Source organism: Cherax quadricarinatus, chromosome 27 (assembly GCF_038502225.1).
Source record: "Cherax quadricarinatus isolate ZL_2023a chromosome 27, ASM3850222v1, whole genome shotgun sequence".
Classification (NCBI taxonomy): Eukaryota; Metazoa; Arthropoda; class Malacostraca; order Decapoda; family Parastacidae; genus Cherax; species Cherax quadricarinatus.
In genome coordinates this window covers 19,364,255-19,378,287 of record NC_091318.1, presented here as the reverse complement: position 1 = coordinate 19,378,287, position 14,033 = coordinate 19,364,255, and the positions used below count along the sequence as shown (strand labels likewise).

The following is a 14,033-nucleotide window of genomic DNA, read 5'->3' as shown; positions in this document are numbered from 1 at the left end:
CACCCTGTCATACGCCTTTTCCAAATCCATAAATGCCACAAAGACCTCTTTAGCCTTATCTAAATACTGTTCACTTATATGTTTCACTGTAAACACCTGGTCCACACACCCCCTACCTTTCCTAAAGCCTCCTTGTTCATCTGCTATCCTATTCTCCGTCTTACTCTTAATTCTTTCAATTATAACTCTACCATACACTTTACCAGGTACACTCAACAGACTTATCCCCCTATAATTTTTGCACTCTCTTTTATCCCCTTTGCCTTTATACAAAGGAACTATGCATGCTCTCTGCCAATCCCTAGGTACCTTACCCTCTTCCATACATTTATTAAATAATTGCACCAACCACTCCAAAACTATATCCCCACCTGCTTTTAACATTTCTATCTTTATCCCATCAATCCCGGCTGCCTTACCCCCTTTCATTTTACCTACTGCCTCACGAACTTCCCCCACACTCACAACTGGCTCTTCCTCACTCCTACAAGATGTTATTCCTCTTTGCCCTATACACGAAATCACAGCTTCCCTATCTTCATCAACATTTAACAATTCCTCAAAATATTCCCTCCATCTTCCCAATACCTCTAACTCTCCATTTAATAACTCTCCTCTCCTATTTTTAACTGACAAATCCATTTGTTCTCTAGGCTTTCTTAACTTGTTAATCTCACTCCAAAACTTTTTCTTATTTTCAACAAAATTTGTTGATAACATCTCACCCACTCTCTCATTTGCTCTCTTTTTACATTGCTTCACCACTCTCTTAACCTCTCTCTTTTTCTCCATATACTCTTCCCTCCTTGCATCACTTCTACTTTGTAAAAACTTCTCATATGCTAACTTTTTCTCCCTTACTACTCTCTTTACATCATCATTCCACCAATCGCTCCTCTTCCCTCCTGCACCCACTTTCCTGTAACCACAAACTTCTGCTGAACACTCTAACACTACATTTTTAAAACTACCCCATACCTCTTCGACCCCATTGCCTATGCTCTCATTAGCCCATCTATCCTCCAATAGCTGTTTATATCTTTCCCTAACTGCCTCCTCTTTTAGTTTATAAACCTTCACCTCTCTCTTCCCTGATGCTTCTATTCTCCTTGTATCCCATCTACCTTTTACTCTCAGTGTAGCTACAACTAGAAAGTGATCTGATATATCTGTGGCCCCTCTATAAACATGTACATCCTGAAGTCTACTCAACAGTCTTTTATCTACCAATACATAATCCAACAAACTACTGTCATTTCGCCCTACATCATATCGTGTATACTTATTTATCCTCTTTTTCTTAAAATATGTATTACCTATAACTAAACCCCTTTCTATACAAAGTTCAATCAAAGGGCTCCCATTATCATTTACACCTGGCACCCCAAACTTACCTACCACACCCTCTCTAAAAGTTTCTCCTACTTTAGCATTCAGGTCCCCTACCACAATTACTCTCTCACTTGGTTCAAAGGCTCCTATACATTCACTTAACATCTCCCAAAATCTCTCTCTCTCCTCTGCATTCCTCTCTTCTCCAGGTGCATACACGCTTATTATGACCCACTTCTCACATCCAACCTTTACTTTAATCCACATAATTCTTGAATTTACACATTCATATTCTCTTTTCTCCTTCCATAACTGATCATTTAACATTACTGCTACCCCTTCCTTTGCTCTAACTCTCTCAGATACTCCAGATTTAATCCCATTTATTTCCCCCCACTGAAACTCTCCTACCCCCTTCAGCTTTGTTTCGCTTAGAGCCAGGACATCCAACTTCTTTCCATTCATAACATCAGCAATCATCTGTTTCTTGTCATCCGCACTACATCCACGCACATTTAAGCATCCCAGTTTTATAAAGTTTTTCTTCTTCTCTTTTTTAGTAAATGTATACAGGAGAAGGGGTTACTAGCCCATTGCTCCCGGCATTTTAGTCGCCTCATACGACACGCATGGCTTACGGAGGAAAGATTCTTTTCCACTTCCCCATGGACAATAGAAGAAATAAAAAAGAACAAGAGCTATTTAGAAAAAGGAGAAAAACCTAGATGTATGTATATATATATATGCATGTGCGTGTCTGTGAAGTGTGACCAAAGTGTAAGTAGGAGTAGCAAGATATCCCTGTTATCTAGCGTGTTTATGAGACAGAAAAAGAAACCAGCAATCCTACCATCATGCAAAACAGTTACAGGTTTTTGTTTCACAGTCATCTGGCAGGACGGTAGTACTTCCCTGGGTGGTTGCTGTCTACCAACCTACCAACCTGATTATAATCTTATCGAAATGCAAACAAGCTTAAATTCATGTGTGGATAATTAAAAAAAAACAACAACAACGGGAGATGTTTACTAAATTAAATTTTAAGAATCCAAGAAATGACTGAGATAAACCAACACTCCATAAGGAGCCATTCTGATCAGTTTCAGCCCAGAATAATATATGGAAAGCTGAATGAAGAAACGTACAAGACGTTTAAAATATATCCCACTGAGAAAGCTTATATGCTGGTAAAATGTCACTAGTTCGTGAAATCAGTGGAAGAGGGGAAGGCTGGCAAGGTAATTTGTATATACAAGCTCACATTTTTAATCTTTCAATATATACTAATTTCAAGTTTTGTCAGCCCTATGTATCAGCACTTTTGTGAACGTTTTTGTCAGTTTCATATTCAACCATAACTTAATTGATGAAGCTAAACATTATGATGGAGGCTGTATGTATGATCAGTCTCCAGTCCAGTACCTTATTCGTCCTAGGAAGGTTAAAGTCTTTTTTAAACATGGAATTGGAAGGGAAGTCGTATTCTTTTAGTCTGGGGTTGACGAGCAATGGCGAGCATCGTAAAAAAACAGGAACCTTTCCTTAGAGAGGGATAAAAATCTGCTGAGAGGACAGAACACATTATAGACATCAGTGTTACCGACCATGGTTTGGAAATCGAAATTTTTCCCAGAATATCTTAAAACCAATAGCATTAAATCCAAGTGCGACAGCACACTCAGTGTGTCTGGTGATGACTTGCACTCCTTGTAACGTGCTCAGTGATGTGTTGGCTGGCAGGCACCAGTTAGTGCTTCCAGGGTGGCAGGCACCAGTTAGTACTTCCAGGGTGGCAGACACCAGTTAGTGCTTCCAGGGTGGCAGACACCAGTTAGTGCTTCCAGGGTGACAGACACCAGTTAGTGCTTCCAGGGTGGCAGGCACCAGTTAGTGCTTCCAGAGTGGCAGGCACCAGTCAGTGCTTCCAGGGTGGCAGACACCAGTTAGTGCTTCCAGGGTGGCAGACACAGTTAGTGCTTCCAGGGTGGCAGACACCAGTTAGTGCTTCCAGGGTGGCAGACACCAGTTAGTGCTTCCAGGGTGGCGGACACCAATTAGTGCTTCCAGGGTGGCAGATACCAGTTAGTGCTTCCAGGGTGGCAGACACCAGTTAGTGCTTCCAGGGTGGCAGACACCAGTTAGTGCTTCCAGGGTGGCAGACACCAGTTTGTGCTTCCAGGGTTGCAGACACCAGTTAGTGCTTCCAGGGTTGCAGACACCAGTTAGTGCTTCCAGGGGGGCAGGCACCAGTTAGTGCTTCCAGGGTGGCAGACACCAGTTAGTGCTTCCAGGGTTGCAGACACCAGTTAGTGCTTCCAGGGTGGCAGGCACCAGTTAGTGCTTCCAGGGTGGCAGACACCAGTTAGTGCTTCCAGGGTTACAGGCACCAGTTAGTGCTTCCAGGGTGGCAGGCACCAGTCAGTGCTTCCAGGGTGGCAGACACCAGTTAGTGATTCCAGGGTGGCAGACACCAATTAGTACTTCCAGGGTGGCAGACACCAGTTAGCGCTTCCCGGGTGGCAGACACCAATTAGTGGTTCCAGGGTGGCAGACACCAGTTAGTGCTTCCAGGGTGGCAGACACCAGTTAGTACTTCCAGGGTGGCAGACACCAGTTAGTGCTTCCAGGGTGGCAGGCACCAGTTAGTGCTTCCAGGGTGGCAGACACCAGTTAGTGCTTCCAGGGTGGCAGGCACCAGTTAGTGCTTCCAGGGTGGCAGGCACCAGTCAGTGCTTCCAGGATGGCAGACACCAGTTAGTGATTCCAGGGTGGCAGACACCAGTTAGTACTTCCAGGGTGACAGACACCAGTTAGTGCTTCCCGGGTGGCAGACACCAATTAGTGCTTCCATGGTGGCAGACACCAGTTAGTGCTTCCAGGGTGGCAGACACCAGTTAGTACTTCCAGGGTGGCAGACACCAGTTAGTGCTTCCAGGGTGGCAGACACCAGTTAGTACTTCCAGGGTGGCAGACACCAGTTAGTGCTTCCAGGGTTGCAGACACCAGTTAGTGCTTCCAGGGTTGCAGACACCAGTTAGTGCTTCCAGGGTTTCAGACACCAGTTAGTGCTTCCAGATTTGCAGACACCAGTTAGTGCTTCCAGGGTTGCAGACACCAGTTAGTGCTTCCAGGGTTGCAGACACCAGTTAGTGCTTCCAGGGTTGCAGACACCAGTTAGTGCTTCCAGGGTTGCAGACACCAGTTAGTGCTTCCAGGGTTGCAGACACCAGTTAGTGCTTCCAGGGTTGCAGACACCAGTTAGTGCTTCCAGGGTTGCAGACACCAGTTAGTGCTTCCAGGGTTGCAGACATCAGTTAGTGCTTCCAGGGTTGCAGACACCAGTTAGTGTTTCCAGGGTTGCAGACACCAGTTAGTGCTTCCAGGGTTGCAGACACCAGTTAGTGCTTCCAGGGTTGCAGACACCAGTTAGTGCTTCCAGGGAGTTAAGGAGAGGCCACTAACACACCACCGTCCATGATGCACATGTTGAACTGGCCACATCCTTGCTGACACTTGTAATTAATGACTAATCTAGAAAGGAGAGAGCAAGAGGGTTCTGTCTCTTGTCCATCCTTCTATTTATTCATTGACTCTTGTTTATTACAACTTAATATATGTACAGTATAGAAATAGACAATTTTAAGTATGTACGTCAAGTAGTAATAACATCTACCCTACTATTATGTATTGATGTAAGTTGAAAATGAAGATTTATTATTATTATTATTATTATTATTATTATTATTATTATTATTATTGTTATTATTATTATTATTATTATTATTATTATTATTATTATTATTATTATTATTATTATTATTTGGGAACATACTAGGTTTTTAATTTCAGCTTATTACGAAAAATAATACATTTTTAATGGTAATACATGTAAATCATGAATTTCGGAGATGTAAGAGTGGTGTGTTTTTAATTTATTGATTTAAAAAATAATAGTTGGGTTTATATCCTTTTTTGTAACAGTAGTGGTTTAAATAATTTTTATGACAGTAGTTGTTTAATTATTGTTTATAACAGTAGTGGTTTAAATAATGTTTATAACAGTAGTGGATTTATATACTTTTCATAACTAGTGGATTTATATACTTTTTATAGCAACTGGTTTAGATATTTTTATAAAAGTAGTGTACACTTATATACTTTTAGTAAGAGTGGTGGGTTTATATACTTTTAATAAGAGTAGTGGGTTTATATTCTTTTAGTAATAGTGGGTTTATATACTTTTAGTAAGAATAGTTGTTTTATATACTTTTAATAATTGTGGGTTTATATACTTTTAATAATAGTTGGTTTATGTACTTTTAATAATTGTGGGTTTATATACTTTTAATAATAGTTGGTTTATGTACTTTGAATAATAGTAGTGGGTTGAAATACTTTTTAACATCGGTAGTAATATAATAAGGTACTGAAGAGGTCATGGCAGCAGATTTAAGTAGACCGTATTTGTGTCAGGTGAAACAATGGCTGGATCAAGGCTTTACATAGTTAAGTATGTTAAGAAGCAACAGGTATTTTCTTAGCAAAGAGAATTCTTTATTGTGAAAGAGTGTGTGGGAGAGTAGGCTCCTCCCCCTTGGTCATCTCCTTATTCCCGTCTTTTTTACTTGTTTTGGACATTGTTCCCCCTTTTATTGGTAGTTATTATGTTTATATTAATGGTTGTAAAGTTGTATGAAAGTAATATACTTGTAAAGTATCCATTATGAGGTCTGCCATAGCAAAATGTTGGTTGGCAACCCAGCTGGTGTCAGCTACCCCCAGCACCACATTTTTGGCCTTCCGTTACCCTTTCGTAAGGCTCTAAATAGACCACCCGCCCCTGACGTTAATCGAACCCTTCTTCAGACTGCTGGAGGGTGCGTAATGTCCTGTGCTCGTAGACAAATAATGGACCACTGTCTTACTCTGGGGATGGAATGTATATTTTATATTCAAGTCCATGTATTTATTCTGGTTAGACACAAATGATATGGATATTGTGGTGTTAACACTTGTTGTCATCGTAAGACCTTCACTTGTCTTTGGGAGATATTACTTTGTTGACAGCTAGATAAGGTACTACGTATATCAACCATGGCTTGTTGTTATTTACATATATTCCGTGGTATAACCCACAAATGTTTTATATAATTTTGTCGTCTGCTTTTTCGTGATTGCTCTTGCATGAGTAAGAACAGGTAGCCAATGAGCGTGCGCAGCCAAGTCACGTGACTAGATTTTGCCCAATCACAGCGCAGCTTGCAGGCCCATTCACCCAAGGTTGGAGATGTCATGAATGATGCATATGTGGAGGAGGACAAGAGATCTCCGAAAGAACAAACCCGTCGTGAAATTATTATCGGCAGATGTATCATATTAATTGTAAGAAAGAAGATAGAGGCATCAATGTGGAAAGTGTGAGTGCAGTAGAGAAGTAGAGAGAGTAGTGCGTAAAGTAGGAAGTTTGCTCCGTGACTGGTGGTCACTGCGGGTGTATCCGTGTGTGTGTATGTGTGTGTGTGTGTGTGTGTGTGATGGCCACCACCACATTGATCCATATTGTCCCCACTCTTGCTCTTTGTAATCCATGCCAGGTACGTTCTCCCTCCCATCACACCTCACATACACTCCCCCGCTTGCTGTACAGGCAAAAAAATAGCGAGGAGGACCAGGAGGAGAGGCAGAGGCTGGGATGTTTTCCTTTGTTTTCATGGGGGTGGGTTGAGGGGTGATGGCTGTGCTCACCTCTACTCTCAACTTGTCCACTTGTTTCTCCTCATCCTCGTGCATTTTTTCTGGTCCACAGGTGTTACACCTGCACCAGCTGGGTCAACTGGCTCCTTCCTTGTAGATGGCATTGTGTAGAGGGCAGGTAATGACTAATTTGAGACTGGTTGTAATCTTGCCCATACTAACACCTCTATGTATAGAAATAATTACTTTACATATACGTAATGCAAATACTGGTTTATATTTATGTACATGTAGTGATGTGGTGAGCGGGAACTTTTTATTAACCATCAACAGCTCTTATTAAGGTTTTTTTTTATATAACAGTGACTGACTGGGGTTATTCTAGATAATTTACATTATGTATAATTGTATTTACATGTACCTGTGCTTAAATAAACTTATCATATTATCATTATGATCTGGTAGTGAGTGATATCAGTTATCTATCATAGAGGCAACTGTGAACATATCTTAGTATTGGATATAATAACTGTATATAAAACTGATATATATTGTTTTTTCCATAGTTTTATGGCAGAAACAATGCTCTTTTTCTATGCAAGAAATCTTTGCAATATGTATCTTATTGGAAAATAAATGATTTACTGCTAGGTGAAGACGGGCAGTAGGTGTAGGGAGACTTACTTGGGTTAGCCAGTGTTATTTCTTCAACTTAGCAAACAGATGATTTAGACCTCTGATAACCTAGTCCTAGTACTAGCAGGCTAGTAGGCTACTCAGAGTACTATGCCAGCCTTACTGTGACAGTACATTAATGCTCAACTCATCTTGGATCCCAATGAAAATAGTCATTTTGACTTTTGCATTATCCTAGGTAATCTACATATGCTGCTATGTATGATAATTTACGTAACTGTTTATGTGTACCTGTACCTGAATAAACTTACTCTGGACTTAAACTTGGAGTAATACTAAAATTGTATTACACATAACAGTATATAGAAATGTATGATAAACAGGTTGTAAACTGTATATAAATGAAACTTTGTGAATATGTTTATCATATACAGTATATAACAACCACATAATAGGTTTAAAAAAAATTTTAATTGTATTTTTTTTTTTTTACAGTTATGGACTTACACATGGAATATAAAATTTATTTTTTATTTGATGTCCATGGGCTCTATTTCAGCTCTCTAGAAAGAATCTTAATTCCATGTTAGTAATAGTATGGTTTATTGTCCTAAGATGTATAAGATGAATAGTAGATCACATTAATGGCTTGTATGTTTAGTAAATTTAAAGCTTTGAAAAGAGGTGGTTGTGTGTTGTCTGTACCTAATATTTATTATAATGTGACTGCCTTATGTTGTATGATAATTGGTTTAAAATGGTTAGCAGTTATTGGTTCCCATGTACAGTATGTGATATGGCATAAGCAGAGTCAAGGTAGGTACATATAGCAGATGTTCGAGAGTATGTTCACACCTGGCTGATGTTTGTTTTGAGTTGCATCCTAGGGGGCAAGAAGACCTAAGAATCCCAACAAAAATGAGCCATATTGCTTGGCTTTTTTGGGTTATCCTGGGTTATGAACTGTACTATCTAGAGTAAATAATCTGAATAGTCTTAATAACATTATTATGATTTGGCCATTTATAAGCAAAAGATAGTTCGGTTCTTAATGGATAAGTTTTTAATTTAACCCTTCCATGGTCCAGAGGCCAAATTTCAAAGGTGTGCACCAAGGTCCAAGAATTTAAAAAAAAAATTTTTTATTTTTTCTTATGAAATGGTAGAGAATCATTTTCTTAAGGTAATAAAACAAAAAGTACGAAATTTGATGGAAAATTGACGAAATTATGCTCTTGCGAATTTTGATGTGTCAACGATATTTACGCATCGGCGATTTTACCGATTTTGACTCCCATTTCAGGCCAATTACATTATTCCAGTTGACCAAATTCTTAGCTATTTCACTAGTATTACTTCTATTCTATCGATTGAACACAAGAAATTGCCAAGTCAACTGTTTCAACTACAAAATAAAGTGATCGGAATTTGATAATTTGGCCAATTTAACACAAAGTTCAAAATATTCCAATTTCAAAATAGGGTCCAGAATAAACAATGCAAGCATTCCTGGCACTAAACTAACATTTCCTCTGTTCATTAGTTACATTTTCAGGCTTTACAAATGAATTCCATTTTGATTTTTTATTCACACAATGAATTTTTATTCAAACCAAAAATAGAAGATTTACTGTTATGCAATATTGTAATAATTGTATAAATATCATCACCACATTTGTGAACGTATATTAGACCCACCAGCTGGCGTGTATTAGACGTGTGAGGTCGTTTGTTTACTCTTGAACATTGGCAAAAAATTTAACATTTCGGCTACTTTGAGCTCAGTTTCAAGCCATTTCCAATACTAAAAGCAATCAAAATCATCTCTATTTCTGTAATATAGCTTCCATTCTATCAAATGAGACCAAGAAATCGCAAATACAACTACAAAAAAAATATGAAAAAACACTGCAAAGTTGGTGTTTTAATCGAAAATTACAGTCTCCGTTTTTTCCTCTCATTATGCACTGTGCTACAGGATTTGTTTTATGTGGTGCACACATACCACATAAATGTATTCTCTCATATCTAGGCCCAAATTTTCCACTCATAGCTGATCAGAGTGAGCTGAGCTCATGGTGTAGATCTACGGTTTGGGCCCTCAACTCAAAGCCGTAGAACTATGACACAGACCCTGAAAGGGTTAAATTTGGTAAAATTGAACATTTAAAATTCTTATTCTCAGTTTTATGATCTAAATACAGTGAACCCTCAACCAGCGATATTAATCCGTTCCTGAGAGCTCATCGTTAGTCAAAATAATCGTTAGTCAAGTTAATTTTCCCCATAAGAAATAATGGAAATCAAATTAATCCGTGCAAGACACCCAAAAGTATTGAAAAAAAAAAAATTTACCACATGTAATATTAATTTTAATACACACAAACTGAAGATTACATGCACAGTTACATGACACTTACCTTTATTGAAGATCTGGTGATGATTGATGGGATGGGAGGAGGGGAGAGCGTTATCTTCTTACTGTTTAGAAGGGGAATCCCCTTTCATTAGCACTTGAGGCAGCAAGTCTTTTTCTGGAGTTACTTCCCTTGTTCTTTTAATGCCACTAGGACCAGCTTGAGAGTCACTGGACTTCTGTCGCACAACATATCTGTCCATAGAGGCCTGTACCTCTTGTTCCTTTATGACTTTCCTAAAGTGGTTCACAACATTGTCAGTGTACAGGTTGCCAACACGGCTTGCAGTAGCTGTGTCAGGGTGATTATCATCCATAAAGCTTTGCACTTTAAGCCACATTGCACAGATTTCCTTAATCTTAGAAGTAGGCAACTTCTTCAATTTCTCTCTCCCCCTCCTCCGAAGTAGTTTCCTCAGGTCTGCCCTCTTGCTGTTCAAGATGATCTAGCAGCTCATCAGTGGTTAGTTCTTCACTGTCCTCCACCACCAACTCTTCCACATCCTCCCCACTAACCTCCAACCCCAAGGACTTCCCCAATGCCACAATGGATTCCTCAACTGGCATAGGATTCTCAGGGTTAGCCTCAAACCCTTCAAAATCCCTTTTGTCTACTCATTCTGACCACAGTTTTTTCCAAGCAGAGTTCAATGTCCTCTTAGTCACTTCCTCCCAAGCCTTACCTATAATGTTTACACAATTGAGGATGGTAAAATGATCTTTCCAAAACTCTCTTAGAGTCAGTTGAGTTTCTGAGGTCACTACAAAGCACCTTTCAAACATAGCTTTTGTGTACAGTTTCTTGAAGTTGGAAATAACCTGCTGGTCCATGGGCTGCAGGAGAGGAGTGGTATTAGGAGGCAAAAACTTCACCTTAATGAAGCTCATGTCCCTAGAAAGTCGCTCTGCCACATCTGTAGGGGGACCAGGGGCATTGTCTAATACCAGGAGGCACTTAAGGTCTAATTTCTTTTCAATTAGGTAATTTTTCACATCGGGGGCAAATGCATGGTGTAACCAGTCATAGAAAAAGTCCCTAGTGACCCATGCCTTACTGTTTGCCCTCCACAGCACACACAAATTAGCCTTGAGGACATTGTTTTTCCTGAACACTCTGGGGGTTTCAGAGTGACACACCAATAAAGGCTTCACTTTGCAATCACCACTAGCATTGGCACACATCAACAAAGTAAGCCTGTCTTTCATAGGCTTATGTCCTGGGAGTGCCTTTTCCTCCTGAGTAATGTACGTCCTGCTTGGCATTTTCTTCCAAAACAGGCCTGTTTCGTCACAATTAAACACTTGTTCAGGTTTCAGTCCTTCACTGTCTATGTACTCCTTGAAGTCCTGCACATATTTTTCAGCCACTTTGTGGTCCGAACTGGCAGCCTCACCATGCCTTATCACACTATGAATGCCACTATGCTTCTTAAATCTCTCAAACCAACCTTTGCTGGCCTTAAATTCACTCACATCACTGGTTGCTGGCATTTTTTTAATTAAATCGTCATGCAACTTCCTAGCCTTTTCACATATGATCGCTTGAGAGATGCTGTCTCCTGCTATCTGTTTCTCGTTTATCCACACCAATAACAGTCTCTCAACATCTTCGAGTACTTGCGATCTCAGTTTCGAAAACATAGTTGCACCTTTGGCAAGAACAGCTTCCTTGATTGCCGTTTTCTTGCCCACAATAGTAGCGATGGTTGATTGGGGTTTATTATACAACCTGACCAGCTCAGAGATACGCACTCCACTTTCATATTTATCAATGATCTCTTTCTTCATCTTCATAGTAATTCTCACCCTTTTTGCTGTAGGGTTGGCACTAGAAGCTTTCTTAGGGCCCATGGTGACTTATTTTGCAGGTGCAATCACTAAAAAGGCTGTTCCAGTTGTTGTATGTTTGGAAGTGACCGCGGTGGCTGGCTGGCTTGTAAACACTGGCACCAAAGGGACAAGTGAGGTGCGCTCAGGCCAAAGTGGACGCGTATGGTACGGAACGAAAAGCGCTGGTCAGGTTTTTAAGCGCTAGTCGAGGCAAAATTTTTGCGTTTAAATGAATCGCTAGTCAGATTTATCGTTAATCGATGTAATCGCTAGTTGAGGGTCCACTGTATTGTGTTGTCTTTGTGTTATTGTTGTCTGTTACTCTCAAAATTAAAATTGAAGTCTTTGTTTCCAAAAATCTTACAATGATTACAAATGGCTATAAAATAATAAATGGCACGGTTTTGAACCTTAATGGGAAAACTACTGATTATTCAGAGTATATCAGGTATACTAATATTATATACCTTATTTTGTAACTAGGACTTAAAACTACCTGACAATGCTTTGTTAAAATGTTATTATTTAAATGCTAAGTTTAATACATGTTTATACGAAGGGATAATCTGCTCGTTTTCATTGTAAACATTTTTTTACTTTTCTGTGTATTTCATATTAGTTCTTAGTCCAGTAATTTTTCCTTTCCAATTTAGGAGGCATTGTTTGAGACCTGACTGTGGTGGTGATGATCCTTAGATTCATTAAAATTTAAAACAGAATAACAAGAAAAAGACATTATAAATGCCAGAGGGTTAGTAACCCAGGATAACACAATAAAACCAATAAGTGTGGCTTATTCCATTGGGGGTTCTTATTAGGTTCTTCCCCAGGATTTGACACACCACACATGACTAAATCCCAGGTACAGTATCTGTACTGATAGGTATTGGGCAGTAGGTGTTAGATGACTGGTCCATATATCCTGCCTCTTGCCATTCTGCCCCACATCTTATCTAGTGTGAGCTGAGTGCACTAACCACTGTTAGTCTTGGATTATTTTTTCTTAGATATATTTTTAAGAAATCTCTGAGTCTTTGACTCGTTTGGCCAAACTAGAGTTGAACCACAAAATGGTAAAATTTTCTACTGTGCAAAAAATACACCAACTTTTTCTCATTACAGCAGCATGTTCTGAAAGAGAATAACTAAGAACATTAGACTTAAACAATAACTCTAATAGGCTCATAATTCAATTTCTGCACTGAATAGCCCCGACAAATATAGCAATTCTCAGGAAGGCAATAAACAATCTCTAATATTTTGACTGGTCTGAATCTTGTTTAGGTAAGAAAGGGTTGAGCCCCCCCCCCCCATTACTTTTGAGCTAGATGAAATAAGGTAAGATAAGATTTTGTTCGGGGTTTTAACCCCGGAGGGTTAGCCATTTAGGAAAAGTCAAAAAAGTCAGTACATCATCGAGGACTGTCTGTCTTATTTCCATTGAGGCCCTTAACCCTTTCAGGGTCCGTGCCGTAGATCTATGGCTTTACGTTCAGGGTCCAAACCGTAGATCTATGCCATGAGTTCAGCTCACTCTGATAAGCTGTGAGTGGTAAATTTGGACCTAGATATGAGAGAAAACATCTATGTGGTATGTGTGCACCACAAAAAAAAAAATCCTACAGCACACAGTGTATAATGAGAGAAAAAAGACTGAGACCGTGATATTCAATTAATGCAGCGACTTTGCAGTGTTTTTCATATGTTTTTTATAGTTGTATTTGCGATTTCTTGGTCTCATTTGATAGAATGAAAGACATATTACAGAAATAGAGATGATTTTGATTGGTTTTAGCACTGGAAATGACTTGAAACTGAGCTCAAAGTAGCGGAAATGTTAAATTTTTGCCGATGTTCAAGAGTAAACAAACAACTTCACACGTCTAATACACGCCAGCTGGTGGGTCTAATATACATTCACCAATGTGGTGATGATATTTATACAATTATTACAATATTGCGTAACAGTAAATCTTCTATTTTTTGGTTTGAATAAATATTCATTCATTATGTGAATAAAAAATAAAAATGGAATTCATTTGTAAAGCCTCAAAATGTAACTGATGAACAGAGGAAATGTTAGTTTAGTGCCAGGAATACCTACATTATTTATTCTGGACCCTGT

General features: G+C 39.3%; 1 protein-coding gene across 13 annotated transcripts in view; it reads left to right on the top strand.

Annotated features, from left to right (window-relative positions):
* The window catches only part of cic (Putative transcription factor capicua), a 653,343-nt gene that overhangs the window by 333,451 nt on the left and 305,859 nt on the right, over positions 1-14,033 (top strand). For 9 of the 13 annotated variants that reach the window (XM_070089077.1, XM_070089080.1, XM_070089079.1 and 6 more), the window contains exon 1: positions 6,789-6,926. The exons of 3 other annotated variants lie outside the window; for them this stretch is intronic. The gene's annotated coding sequence lies outside the window, so the exon portion shown is untranslated. Of the gene's footprint in view, positions 1-6,788; positions 6,927-7,062; positions 7,205-14,033 lie in introns of those variants that run through there. One more of the 13 variants, XM_070089071.1, reaches the window with a different exon arrangement.